The sequence below is a fragment of the Macrotis lagotis genome, chromosome 7, assembly GCF_037893015.1.
Source record: "Macrotis lagotis isolate mMagLag1 chromosome 7, bilby.v1.9.chrom.fasta, whole genome shotgun sequence".
In the NCBI taxonomy this organism is placed as follows: Eukaryota; Metazoa; Chordata; class Mammalia; order Peramelemorphia; family Peramelidae; genus Macrotis; species Macrotis lagotis.
In genome coordinates, this window is record NC_133664.1 from 218,441,565 (window position 1) to 218,456,343 (window position 14,779).

At 37.5% G+C, this 14,779-nt stretch overlaps 1 protein-coding gene across 6 annotated transcripts in view; it reads right to left on the bottom strand.

Moving 5' to 3' along the window:
- FBH1 (F-box DNA helicase 1) overlaps positions 1-14,779 on the bottom strand; it is a 121,648-nt gene that overhangs the window by 52,795 nt on the left and 54,074 nt on the right. The window lies entirely within an intron of this gene.

Sequence of the window (14,779 nt, forward strand, 5' to 3'; positions counted from 1 at the left end):
CAGTATCTATATAAGGGACAAGAAAGAAAGGTACCAAAAGAAAAAGCCAAAAATTTAGGGAGCCCCCTCTCTTTTAGCAATTCTGATGCCTGAATCTCAAGAGGTTGTATGTCTTTATTGCCATAAAGAGACATTTTAGAAGAGACTGTCAAAAAACAAAGTGTCATCTGTATTTTCAGAATAGAGAAAACTTTGGTACTCCTTAAATGGTGGGTTTGCCAGACTTCCAAGAAATATATTGCAAGGTCCCTGAGAGAAGAATTTTCAAGACCCCCTAAGAAAACCTTTAGCATGGAGGTAAAGGGGAAAGACGGGGACTATGGATGATAGTGAAGAAATCTTTTTTGTGGATTTGAAGTCCATGCCCATTATCATTGTCTTTGCCCCTCCCCACACTGATGAACTCCATGTTACCCTTAAAGTGGGGGTGTTCCTGAGATTGAGTGAAACCAGTGCCTCTAATTCAGTCTTTTTAAAATTTATATAATTTATTATTTAAAGTAATATAATTTATTAATTTATATTATTTAAGGCAATGGGGTTAATTGCCCAAGGTCACACAGCTAGGCAATTATTGTGTCTCAGGCCAGATTTGAATTCAGGTCCTCCTGACTCCAGGGTTCTATCCACTGTGCCACCTAGCTGCCCCCTAATTCAGTCTTAAGTTCAATACCAAGTACTCAGTGATTCCTACTGAACTTCAAAAACATTTGCAGGACTTGAGGGAATACCCTAAGATATATTCATTTTATCACAACAAACTGTCAGTACTACATTCTTTTTTATTAATGCCTAAGTAGCCTGTTTTTTAGGGTAAGATCTTCAGTGTAACTTTTGTGTAAACTAAGAGTCACTATTTCATATTTTTCTGGTTATTACCTATCCCCTCACCTACCTGAAGATTCTGATTCTATGATCTCTGTACTAATCAATCATTCTGATGATTATAACAGACTCGTCTCCTGCTACTCAAAATAGACTTCCACCAGATATTTCTGACTTTTTGGGGGCTAATTCAACTTCTAATGTAGAACTTTTAAAATTCACTGTTCCAATTACAATTACTACCTCAATACCCTTTTTATTTTGAAAAGCAATGGAAAGAATCACCTCTATTATTGATTCTCTTAGGGGGAAAAGGGATTATAATATCATTATAATAATCCCTTTCTAACATTTTCATTCTACCCATAAAGAAACCAAAATTAGGCCCAGAAGGCAAAACTATATCATTTGGCTAATTATGTATACACATACATGTACGTAAACATATACATCCAATAGTACCTAACCCTGATGATTATTCTGTCTTCTATTCCTTGTGAGGCCATCTATTTACATATTTATGTTCCAACTTCTTTAGTATCTCCACCTTCCCAACTTCCCCATACCGGTTTCTTTTCACCTGTGAGAATACAAAGTAGACTTGAACTCCAAAGCCAATCTTATTTTCCAGCTGTTCAACAAAATCTAGCTTCCATTACTTTAAAAGGTTCCACTTTAGGGGCAGCGAGGTGGCACAATGAATAAAGCTGGTGTCTGTAATATCTTGAAGCTCACTCTTGGTATAGACTGCTGCTGAAAAACCTGTATTTGTTTAGAGAAAATAGAGGGAGGAGTAATTAGGTGGTGAAATGGACAGAGCACTGGCCTTGGAATCGGGAGGTACTGGAGTCAGGAGGTCCTGAGTTCAAATCCAACCCCAGACACTAATTACCTAGCTTTGTGACCATGGCCTTACAAAAAACTAAAGGAAAAAAAAAGAAAAAAGGTTCCACTTTGACCCAACTTAATGTAAAGAACCTCCCCTTTGCCTCTCCTACACCAGAGATTTCCTAGGAAGATAGTCAGTTTCAAATTAATTTATGTGTTCATAAAATCTTCAAATATAAGATACAGTAATGCTGGTGAAATATGCAGGTTTCATACTCTCTGGTAGTAGTCACTCTCAGTATTCACTTTTGCAAGGCAATAGGGTTAACTGACTTGCCCAAAGTCAGCTAGGTAATTATTAAGTGTCTGAGAACGGATGTGAATTCAGGGCCTCCCGATTCCAAGGCCAGTGCTCTATCCATTTCACCACCTAATTACTCCTCCCTCTATTTCTTCTAAACAAATACAGGCTTTTCAGCAGCAGTCTTTACCAAGAGTGAGCTTCAAGATATTACAGACACCAGCTTTTTTTGATTTGGTGAGATTACAAAACCTGTCATAGTATTAAGAACATAGTGCTTAAACTCTACAATTAAAACCCATACATCTTACTGCTCTTATTGCTCCCAAAAAAACCTGTCCTACAATTTTGGGGTATCTGTGATTGAGAATACCATCTGTATCCAGGAAAAAAAATCATTAAGTCTGAACAAAGACCAAAGACTATTATTACCTTTAATTTAGAAAAAAAAATGTTGTTTTACTATGTAATTCTGCTATCTCTTATATTTTATTTTTTCTCCCTTAAGGATATGATTTCTCTCATCACATTCAACTTCAACCAATGTATATTATGGAAACACTGTAAAGACTAACAGACTGCCTTGGGGGGGGCGGGAAGATTAGGAGAAAAATTGTAAAACTCAAAATAAATAAAATCTTAAAGAAAAAAAATTACCTCCAGAGTAAATAAATAAATAAAATTTTTAAAGGAAATAAAAACAAAAACCTGTCATAAGACTCCCTGACTACAATAAGCTTTTAACACTTTTTATTCATGAATGAAGGAGTGGGAGGTGGGAGTGACCTCTGGGATTGGGATGATTGAGGATGGCAAGGCACTCGTTTCCCCAGAGTTTCTATCACTAGTTTGTCTTTTTTGTACATGAGGAAGGCTATTGTGGCACACGAGGAATTGTAGACATAATTAAGAGGGGATGGGCTGCTCCAGATATTACTTCACTTCTCTATCTTTTTACCAGCATGCTTTTAGAAATAGTTTTTTGGGTTTATATCCATTTTGAACAATTACAGATTGATTTTATTAACATACCTAAAAGCAAGTTATTATTAAATTTGTCTTTAACTGTTGACCAACCCATTGGTTAGAAGAATTTCCTGGCTCTAAAAGTCACCATTGCCTTTGAGGCCAAAATACTTCTTAAATCAATAATAATTAGATATGATCCCCCTACTCATTTTACAAATGCTCTTCTTTCTCAAATCTATTCTACTGTGGAAATCCCTTCAAAATTCTATATATCTTACCACCCCCTTCCCCCAGAATTCGGGTCAAGTTGAGAGCATGAACAAAGAGTTAAAATCTCTTATTGTTATATGGTGCTCAGAAACCCATATTAAGTGGCCTGATGTTCTTTGCTTTGCCTTGTTCACCTATAAAGTAGGCCAAGAAGGAATTACATGTACCATCTTATGAAATGCTTTTTAGATATCCTCCCATGAAAGCAAAACCTTTTCTCCAATTGTATACATCACTGCTAGGAGGAGATATTTCTGTTTTATCATATATACAAGAACTGCAACATAGAGAGAGAAAACTCTATGACAAAGAAGCAGTACAACAGATATATGGCACAGGTGATGAAGTCCATATAAATTCCAAAAATGGACCTGCTTAGGAAGGGCCATTTCAAGTTCTACTGATGTATTTCAACTGCCAACAAGGCTGGAGAGAGATTCTAGGATTCACTGTTCACATGTAAAATCTATGCCATATTCTGATGCATGATGCACTTTATATTCTACTAATTTTGTTATACTACACCACAATAAATGCACATTACAATAACAGCACTATAGGAGGAGGAAAATAAAGGCATATGTGTGGTTTCTCTTTATTCTGTTGGTTATACCAGAAATCATACTTTGTTGAATTTTGATTTACAATTCAGAAAGACAGTCAACATTTCTTCATGCCCCCATTTCTACTTCATTACTGATATGATTGCCATGTGTTTGTCCTGAATGTTATGTAGGTTGTTCACCAGGACCTAAGAGTTCTGGTAGTCTTAAAAATGGAGTATGTTATTCAAATATGGGTCCAGGTAGTATTATGGTTTGTGTTACTTCTTTATGATGACCTTAACAGATGTGTCTTCTTAAGTCTTTTATCCCCTAATGCCTTTTCTTCCTTTTTTCAACAGTCTGTTAACTAATGTTTCCTTTATTAGATCAAATTACACAAACCAATCCACATTAGGAAATAAATAGGACTACTACAATCCTAATCTAACCTCTACAGCCCCACTAAATCTAACCCTTCCATTACCAACAAATAATAGTTTTTGCTAAGCATTTTTTCCATTTCTAGAAAACTGAGAGAAAGTGCCCTACTCACACAAGGGTTCTGAGACTATCACTAGTAACTGTTATATTGCTAGATTTGAATGGAGTATAAATTAGTATAAATTTGAATTAGTATAAATATGAAACAAGGATTGCTGACTCTGCTAGAAATCAAATTTTCTAAAACAGAAACATTAGACTATTGATCCTGAACACTCAGTAGGATATGGAACTGAAAAGACTTTATCTAAAATAAATATACCTTAAAGAAGAAAAGGGTGTACCCTATAAATCACAAGAAGATCAAAATGGGTACAAGATTTAAACAAACGGTGATACCATAAGCCAACAAGAAGAACAAGGAAGAATCTATGTCAGATCTATGAAGGGGGGAAAAATTTGTGACAAAACGAGATAAAAAACACTATAAATTGCAAAATGGGTAATTTTTGACATTAAATTTAAAAGGTTTTACACAAATAAAATCAGTGCAACCAAGATTAGAAGGAATGCAGAAAACTGGAAAATAAATTTACAGCTAGCGTTTCTGAAAAAAAAGACTCATTTCTAAAATATAGAGAACTGAGTCAAACTTACAAGAATATAAGTCATTCTCCAATTAATAAATGGTCAAAGGAAGTTTTCAGATTAAATCAAAGCTATATACAGTCACATGAAAAACTACTCTAAATCAGTGATTAGGAAAGTGCAAATTAAAAACAACTCTGAGGTACCTCCTCACACCTATCAGATTGGTTAAAATGATAGAAGCTAGAGGAGATATGGGGAAAACTGGGACACCAATATACTGTTGGTGGAGTTGCAAACTGATTCAACCATGCTGGAGAGTAATTTGGAACTATATTCAAAGGGCAATAGGGGCGGCTAGGTGGCACAGTGGATAAAGCACCAGCCCTGGAGTCAGGAGTACCTGGGTTCAAATCCGGCCTCAGACACTTAATAATTACCTAGCCATGTGGTCTTGGGCAAGCCACTTAACCCCATTGCCTTGCAAAAATAAAAAGGGCAATAAAACTGTGCATATCCTTTGATTGATCCAACAATACCACAATTAGTTCTATATCTCAAAGAGATCATAAAAAAGGGGAAAAGATTCACATTAAAAAATATTTACAGCAGTTTTTTTGTGTAGCAAAGAATGGGAAACTGAAGGGATGCCCATCAATTGGGGAATGGCTGAACAAATTGTGGTGCAAGAATATGATGAAGTTCTGTAAGAAATCATGGCAGTCGAACTTCAGAAAAGCCTGGAAAGACTTGCAAGAACTGATGCTGAGAGGTGCACAGAACCAGAAAAATACTGTACACTTTACAAGCAACATTATACGGAGGGCAACTCTGATGAATAGCAAGATGCAGCAGAAAGAGCTAAAAAGAGAAATTCCATTCAAAGTAACATCAAACAGCTTAAAATACCTGGGAGTCTACCTGTCAAGGCAGACTCAGAAACTTTTTGCAAACAATTACAGAACACTTTTCACACAAATAAAAATCAGACTTAATGGCTTGTCTTTTTTTTTAAATTTGACTCAATTCTCTATATTTTAGAGTTGAGTCCTTTTGTCAGAAACAAAGGTTCCAAACTCACACCTCTCAGACTGGCCAATATGACCAGAAAGGCCAATGATCATTGTTGGAAGGGTTGTGGGAAATCTGGGACACTAATGCATTGTTGGTGGAGCTCTGAACTCATCCAACCATTCTAAAGAGCAATTCTGAATTATGTCCAAAAGGCAAAAAACATTTGCATAACCTTTGACCCAGCAATACCACTAGTGGGCCTAAACCCTGACGAGATTATGAAAAAGGGTAAAAAAATCACTTGTACAAAAATATTCATAGCAGCTCTGTGGTGGCAAAGAAATGGAAACCGAGGGAATGTCCCTCAATTGGAGAATGGCTTGACAGACTGTGGTATATGTATGTGATGGAACACTATTGTTCTATAAGAAATCAGGAGGGATGGTAATTCAGGGAAGCCTGGAAAGATTTGCATGAACTGATGCTGAGTGAGATGAGCAGAACCAGAAAAACATTGTACAACCTAACAGCAACATGGGAATGGTGATCAACCTTGATGTACTTGCTCATACCAACAGGGCAACAATCAGGTACACTTTTGGGATATCTACAATGGAGACTGCCATCTGTATCCTGAGAAAGAACTGTGCAGTTTGAACAAAGACCAAAGACAATTACCTTTAATTTAAAAAGAAATTTTGTCTTATTATGTAATTCTTCTATATCTCATACTTTATGTTTCTTCCTTACGGATATGATTTCTCTCTCATCACATTCAACTTAGATCAATGTATACCATGAAAACAGTATAAAGACCAACAGACTGCCTTCTGTGGGGGGTGGGGAGAGGGAAGCAAGATTGGGGGGGAAATTGCAAAACTCAAAATAAACAAAAGCTTTCTAAAATTAAAAAAAAAAAAAGATGAGCAACTCTCATGGATGCAACTCCTTTCAGCAAGTTCGGTGCTCAAAGACAAGTCTCCTGAGAGACTTGTTAAAGAAAAATGCTATCTACATGCAGGAAAAAAGTATGGAGCCTGAATACAGAGCAAAGCATTCAATCTCATGCTGCTTGGTTATGGAAAAAAGTCTCAGACTGCCCCCAGTATGGCATCTTTAGTGCCCTTCCCTCACACAATGGCAGTCTAATCAAATGTCCTTTTGTTTGCTGTTGGGGGTACTGGCTACTTGCCCTTATCCTGGATGGAATATGAGTAAGGTTAGCTGAGGCCCAAAAATGTGCTACAATTGTGGTAAAAAAAGGTGTCAAAATGTGTCATCATTTTTCATCAAATGGTAGAAATTGGGACCCCTGGTCAAATGAGAAATATTTGAAAGAGCTTCTTTTCCCACCCCCTGAAGAATGTTTTTTTCTGTAGTCCTTTCTCTTCTGATCTGCAGGTGGCACTATGTACCCCTTTGACCCAAAGGGGAATTTTTTAATAATAGCTTTGTATCTTAAAATAAGGTATTAATAATTTTATGCTAATCAAACATGTTATTCAAGACAATTTTTTCAACATATATATTACTATACTTAAACATTAAAATATTTTATCACATTTTTTCTCTTTCATTTCTGTGATATTACCTTTGAGTATGTTATTTGTTTTTTCTAAAATTTAGAACATCTGCAGAAATATATGTAAATTATTTAAGAATCAATTGCAGTTCTAATTGTTTTCAAAGGAAATCTAGAAGCAATGGCACACTGATGTTTCATTTGAACATGATAATAGCAACTGAACACAATAATAAAACTTTTTATGGAATGTTTCCATATGCAACTTGAGATTACTTTATATATATATAACATCCCAAATATATATATGTACATCCCAAATCTTTGATTTCTCCTATCCCAAATCATCTATGCAACATGGATAAAATAATTTATGATACTCTCCTGTTGGGACAAAGTGAGATTATAAGCAATGTTTGATCCTTGTGAGCTATTTAAGATCTAATGGAACTGATGAACTGATATTATTCTGTCTGACTCCAGGTATGATCGGCAAAGGAAATGCTACTCTGTCAAAGCTCCACTGATGCCAGTAAACCTATGGGGTTTTGGACATGCACAACTGTGAAAGGTTAGGGGAACAACTGTTTAGCACATTACAAGGTTGAACTCTTCTGACTCAGTTTCCCAAATGTGACATTTGGAAATGTCTTACTTGGCAGACCTAAAGTTTGGTTTAAGACATGTGGCCATTCACATGACCACTGCCAGGAAACAGACTTTTAAATAAATAAAGGAATTTTCCTTTTCTTATGTTCCTGGTCTTTATGGCAAATTTCTATTATCTTGTCAACTGATGAATATTAAAATCAAGTATAGGAATTTATGCCATGTTCTAAAACCCAGTTAGGCTAGCATGCAGCATTGGCATCTGGTGTCGGCCATGTTTCTGTAGTGTATTTTAAAATATTTTAAAGCACAAAAATATTTTCAGTTAAGAATTTTTTATTCATTTTCAAATATTAGCAAAAGTTAAAACTGTCTTATTTGTAAATCACTTATTGGATACTCTGTTCTAAAGTGATGATTAAATGTATATGTTACAAGCTCAAATTAATTTAGCAAATCTTTAAAGAACTTACTTTCAGTGGAATCCCCATTTTTATTTTATTAAGTAGAATATCATTCTCAAGGGGCGGCTAGGTGGTGCAGTGGATAGAGCACCGGCCCTGGAATCAGGAGTACCCGAGTTCAAATCCGGCCTCAAACACTTAATAATTACCTAGCTATGTGGCCTTGGGCAAGCCACTTAACCCCAATGCCTTGCAACAAAAAAAAAAACTAAAAAAAAAATTCTCCAAATGGGGGGGAATGAATGATTAAAATAAATAGTGTCAAAAATAAAACTAGTTTGATTCTCAAAATTTTCTATTTGTAACCAAGGTCATGTGTGATAATTGGCAAGGCAAAGGCAAAGAGGTTCCAAAATCATAAGTTCTACCCCAATAAAATTTTCCATTGAGATATTTCTTTTACCAGAAAGGAAGATAGCTGAATGTATTTGGAAAAGCCTGGTCCTTGACAAAGTCTCAAGATACAGAAGGGCATGAGATTTCTCCAGAAGAAAGAATAGACCAGAATTTTATGTTATTCTTTTCCTCTTGCTTTTCTTATTTGTACAAGTTATTTAATCGTTTAATTTTCATCTTTATAACTTTCCCCTTGACTCTATAAATATGTGGTTCATCCTTATGCCTCCTGCCCCCATTTGCCTAAAAATCTTCTCTTTAGGACTGTGCTTTTCCATTGGCCCAGGTGCCAAGTTGTCCAAAGGAGTTCCAGCTCCCCACTTCTGAGCTGGTAAAAGTAGACTTTTGAAATATCCTCCCAGAACACCCCTTTTCCTTTCGCTACCATTTTTTTAGCCTATAAGGGCATTCATTATGGAACCGTCTCCCACCATAATAAGAGCTCCTTTCTTTCCTTCCAGACCTTGTTTATTACCTTTCCATTCTTCTAGCAACCCTATGTCTCCAACAAATGCTACCTCTCTCCCTCCAATATTTCCCCTCATTTATTTTTTCTTTCTATACCCCTTTGGTTGATCTATAGTCAACATAATGACATCATCTTTGATCAACATGGGGGAAAATGTCAAACTATAATGTTTCTCAAAACTATAATCCTAGTAAAACTAGGAAATAAACTTCTTTCTAAATGTATACAGGAAATAGGTGAAGGCATAAGTCTAGTGGAAGAAAAATATATAGAGGTGGGCATAGGGAACCATAAATAGAATCTGGTGATAACCTTCCTATTGTTCAATCAATGCTTTTTGTCAGACTACAATACAACATGGGACAGTTCATGAGGGAGAAGGAGGAGTGAAATAAGGGGATAAACAGAAACATTTAATATGCTGGGGTGAAATTAGAGGGAAAAACTTTTCCCTCTCAGACAGGTCTCAGAAGGAGAACTGTCAGGAAAGTAGATGAGGAAGACAAAAGAAAAAATAGAAAGTGGGAAGGAAAGAAAGGAGCTCTTGTTATGGTGGGAGACGGTTCCATAATGAATGCCCTTATAGGCTAAAAAAAATGGTAGCGAAAGGAAAAGGGGTGTTCTGGGAGGATATTTCAAAAGTCCACCTTTACCAGCTCAGAAGTGGGGAGCTGGAACTCCTTTGGACAACTTGGCACCTGGGCCAATGGAAAAGCACAGTCCTAAAGAGAAGATTTTTAGGCAAATGGGAGTTAAAAAAAAAAAAAGTAGCCAGGGGAGGGTAGAGATCAGTGGTTGTCTGCATAATCATGTGATGGGGGGAGGAGAAGAACCCTATCATAGGGGAGTATCATTTCTGAACCTGCAATAATTGGCACTATTCTAGGGGTGAGGCATAATGAAAAAGGGGAATCCATGGGGCCTAGCTCTACGTGGCAATGGCAAAAACGCTTAGAGATGAGAGTCTAGAATTGATACTTTGTCAATTTTTATTACATGAGAAATACAGAAAAATAGAGGGATCAGATAGGGTCATGACTCAGAGGATGAGAAGTCAGAGTAGATGGAAAAAGAAGATAGATAATGAAGAGTTAAGAAAAAATTTTTTGGTAACCCCCCCCACAAATGAATAGAAAAGGAGGAGGGGGGAAGGGGAAATCTACTTGACTGAAAAAAAAGGGAGGAGGAAGAATTATATAAATAAATAAAAGCAGGAAAGAAAAACCAATATGTAATACTAAAAAGGAAAAGGAGAGATATAGTACTGTGTTTAAATATAGTACTGTGTTTACAGCAGAAGGAAAAAAATACCTTAGGAGAAAAATATATTAGAGATAGACTGAGGAAATATGAATGGATTAAAAAATCTAATAAAATGAAAAAGCAGACTGCAGAAGAAAACAAAATCCTACAAAAACCTGTTGCTTATAAGAAAATCATTTAAAAAACAAAGACAAAGACAAAATAAAACTGAAGGGATAGAAAAAAGTTGACTATTCAATAAGTCAAACAAGTAAGACTATGCAAAAAAGATAGAAATCTTACCATTTGATAAAGCAAAAACCAATATTCAAAAGAATAAAAAGGAATAGACAAGAAAACTATTATGGGGGACAGAGTCAAGATGGCAACATGAAGGCACCATTTCCTGGGAACTCCTTCCCCCACAAACTCCAAAAAACAAACAAATGATGTCTCTAGCCAAAATTAGAGGGGCAGAACCCACAGAAAGACTGAGTGATACATTTTCCCAGTTCAAGATAACTTAGAAGTTCTGCGGGAAAGGTGTGTTTCACTAGGACTGGGGGTTGGAAAAAAGCCGCAGTCCCAGTGCAGCACAGCCCAACCCAGCCCAGAGATCACCAGCAACAGCTTGAAGGGAGAGTGAGAACTCTGCTACACCAGAATGAGTGTGGAGTGAAGAGCACTGGCCAATCTGCAGCGAGAATTGGGAGAAAGCAGCCTGCACCCCCAGAGGCTGTAAGGGAAGTCTGCAGAGATTTCTCTGCTCTCCCTTGCAGCAGGACTCTGCTGGGAGCCTACATTCAGATCCAGGTTGCAGTTTGGGCTTCCATACTAAGATAGCAGGATCCTCCTTATAGCCCCAGAGCAGAGGGAAGTGTGGGGGAGGGGACATTTACATATCAAAGTACAGACAAGAGAGCTTAAGACCTTGAAGGAATAAAGGTCCCAGTAGGCTGACCCCCAAAAAAACCCAAACCTTGGAAGTGCTGTAAATTAGTCTTGGACTGAGGAAATGAGAAAACAACAGAAAAAGAAGAATCTGACCATGGAGAATTACTTCAGTCCTATGGAAGATGAAAACACATTCTCAAGATGATGACGAAATAGAAGCTTCCATATCCAAAACCTCCAAGAGAAATAGAAAATGGGCTCAGACTATGGATGTGTTCAAAAAAGACGTTGAAAAGCAATTAAAGGAGGTAGAGGAAAAATTGGGAGGAGAAATGAGAGCAATGCAGAGAAATCATGAAAACCAAATCAAAAGCTTGGTGAAAGATATACAAAAAAATACTAAAGAAAATAATATGTTAAAAACCAGTTTAGTCCTAATGGAAAAAAAAGCAAAGCAAAAGGCAAATGAGGAGAAGAATGCCTTTAAAAGCAGAATTGGCCAGCTGGAAAAGGAGATAAAAAAGCTCTCTGGCTTTTCCATGCTGCCCAGAAGAGGGGTCCACACGGCGTTGTTCATGGTTTCCATCATAACTTTCAAGGGAAACTTTCACAATGTCCAGAGCCCTAGATGTCTTGCAGATGAAGGAGGAGGATGTCCTGAAATTCCTCGCTGCAGGCACCCATTTGGGTGGCACCAATTTGGACTTCCAGATGCAACAGTATATCTACAAAAGGAAGAGTGATGGCATCTATATCATTAATTTGAAGAGAACTTGGGAAAAGCTTTTGCTGGCAGCTCATGCCATTGTTGTCACTGACAATCCAGCTGATGTTAGTGTCATCTCATCCAGGAACACTGGCCAGAGAGCTGTTCTGAAATTTGCTGCTGCCACTGGCGCCACACCTATTGCTGGAGCTTCACCCCGGGCACCTTCACTAACCAGATCCAGGAAGCTTTCAGGGAGCCTCGCCTCTTGGTGGTCACTGATCCTCATGCAGATCATCAGCCTTTGACTGAAGCATCATATGTTAACCTTCCAACCATTGCACTGTGCAACACAGACTCCCCACTTCACTATGTGGATATTGGCATTCCATGTAACAAGGGAGCTCACTCAGTGGGTCTGATGTGGATGCTGGCCCAAGAAGTTGTGGATGCATGGTACCATCTCCCATGAGCACCCATGGGAGGTCATGCCTGATCTTTACTTCTACAGAGATACAGAGGAGATTGAAAAGGAAGAGCAAGCTGCAGCTGAGAAGGCAGTGACAAAGGAGGAATTTCAGGATAAATGGACTGCACATGCCCCAGAATTCACTGTTGCTCAGCCAGAGGTGTTTGATTGGTCTGAGGGCGTCCAGGTGCCAATCTGTGCCCATTCAGCAGTTCCCTACCGAAGATTGGAGTGCTCAGCCGGCTACTGAGGACTGGTCTGCAGCTCCTACTGCTCAGGCCACTGAATGGGTAGGAACTAACACAGAGTAGGCCTAAGTTTTACCCAGATGCTCTAATAGTGTTGGAAAAATGCTGATGGAAAATAAACATTGGTTTCTTAACAAAAAAAAAAAGCTCTCTGAAGAAAGTAACTCCTTCAAATGCAGAATGGAACCAAAGGAAGCTGATGACTTTGCAAGAAATCAGTAAGAAATAAAACTCTTCCAAAAAAGTCAAAAATTAGAAGAAAATGTGAAATATCTCATTGGAAAAAAAAACCGACCTCGAAAACAGAACCAGAAGAAATAATTTAAAAATTATTGGGCTATCTGAAAGCCACAATCAGGAGAAGAGCCTAGACTTCATTTTTCAAGAAGACTTCATTTTTCAAGAAATAATACAGCAAAATTGCCCTGAGACCCTATAAGCTGAGGGTAAAATAGAAATCGAGAGAATTCACCAGTCACCTCCTGAAAGGGATCCCAAAAGAAAAACTTCCAGGCATATTATAGCCAAATTCCAAAACTCTCAAATCAAAGAGAAAATTCCAAAAGCTGCTAGAAACAAACAATTCAACTACCGAGGCTCCATAGTCAGGATTACACAGGATCTGGCAGGATCTACATTAAGGACTTGTGGGGATTAGAATATGATATTTCAGAAGGCAAAAGATCTTGTTTACAACTGAGAATCAACTATCCAGCAACACTGAACATCCTCTTTCAGGGGAAAAGATGAGCTTTCAAACTTTCCTACTGAGATGACCAGAGCTGAACAGAAAGTTTGAACTCCAAGTACAGGACTCTGGTGAACCATAGAGGGAGTAGAAGAGAGGGACTAACTATGAGGAACTTAATGATATTGAACTGTTTGTATTCCTGCATGGGAAGAAGATATTGATAACTCTTATGAACTGTCTCATTTATAAGAGCTGTTGGAAGGAGCATATATAGACAGGACATAGGAAGGAGTGGAATATAATGGCATAAAATATAGTAAAAAGATGGAGTCAATGGGTGATAAAGGAAAGTACTGGGAGGAAGGGAAAGGAGATGAAGAAGAAGCTAAGAAATTTTCACATAAAAGTCAAGAAAAAGCTTTTTCAATGGAGTGGAAAGGGGGAAGGCAAGGGGGAATAAGTGAGCCTTCATTCTCATCAGAAATGGCTCAGAGAGGAAATAACGTACACACTTAATAGGGTGAGGAAATCTACCTTACCCTAGAGAAAAATAAGAAGGGACAGGATAAGGGGGAATGGGGGAAGGGAAGGCAGGGAATAGGTCATAGAAGAGAGGGAAGATCAAGGGAGAGGGTACTCAGATTCAATACACTTTTGGACAGGGCCAGGATGAAAGGAGAGAGAGAGAATAGAATAAATGAGAGTGAGGAGGAATAGAGTGGAGGTGCAGCTAGTAATAGCAACTGTGGGACAAATATTGAAGCAACTTCTCTGGTGGACTTATGATAAAGAAAGCAACTTACCCCAGAGACAGAGACATTGAAATCTGAACACAGACTGAAGTACAATTTTTTTTTTCTCTCTCACTATTCTTGAAGTTTTTCTTCTTGGGGGAGGGGGGGTTTATGTTTACTCTTATGTTTACTTTTATAACACATTCAATTTACATCAATGTATAGCATGGAAACAATGTAGAGGCTGCCAGACAGCCTTCTGTGGGGGAGGGGAGGGAAGTGAGGGTGGGGTAAAAATTGTAAAATTCAACACCTTACAAAAACTGATAGGTAGATATTACTATTGTAAATAATTGGAAAACAAATAAAATGTTAAAATTAAAAAAAAAGAAAACTTATGCTGAAAGGAACCACAGATAATATGCAAAGATCTATAATAAACTTTTATATTTGGAATGTCTTAGCAAATTCATAAAAAAGAAATATTATCTGAGCCACAAGAAGACACATAGTAGTGACAAGAGTCTTCAATGCCTCTCTCAATTTTGGATAAA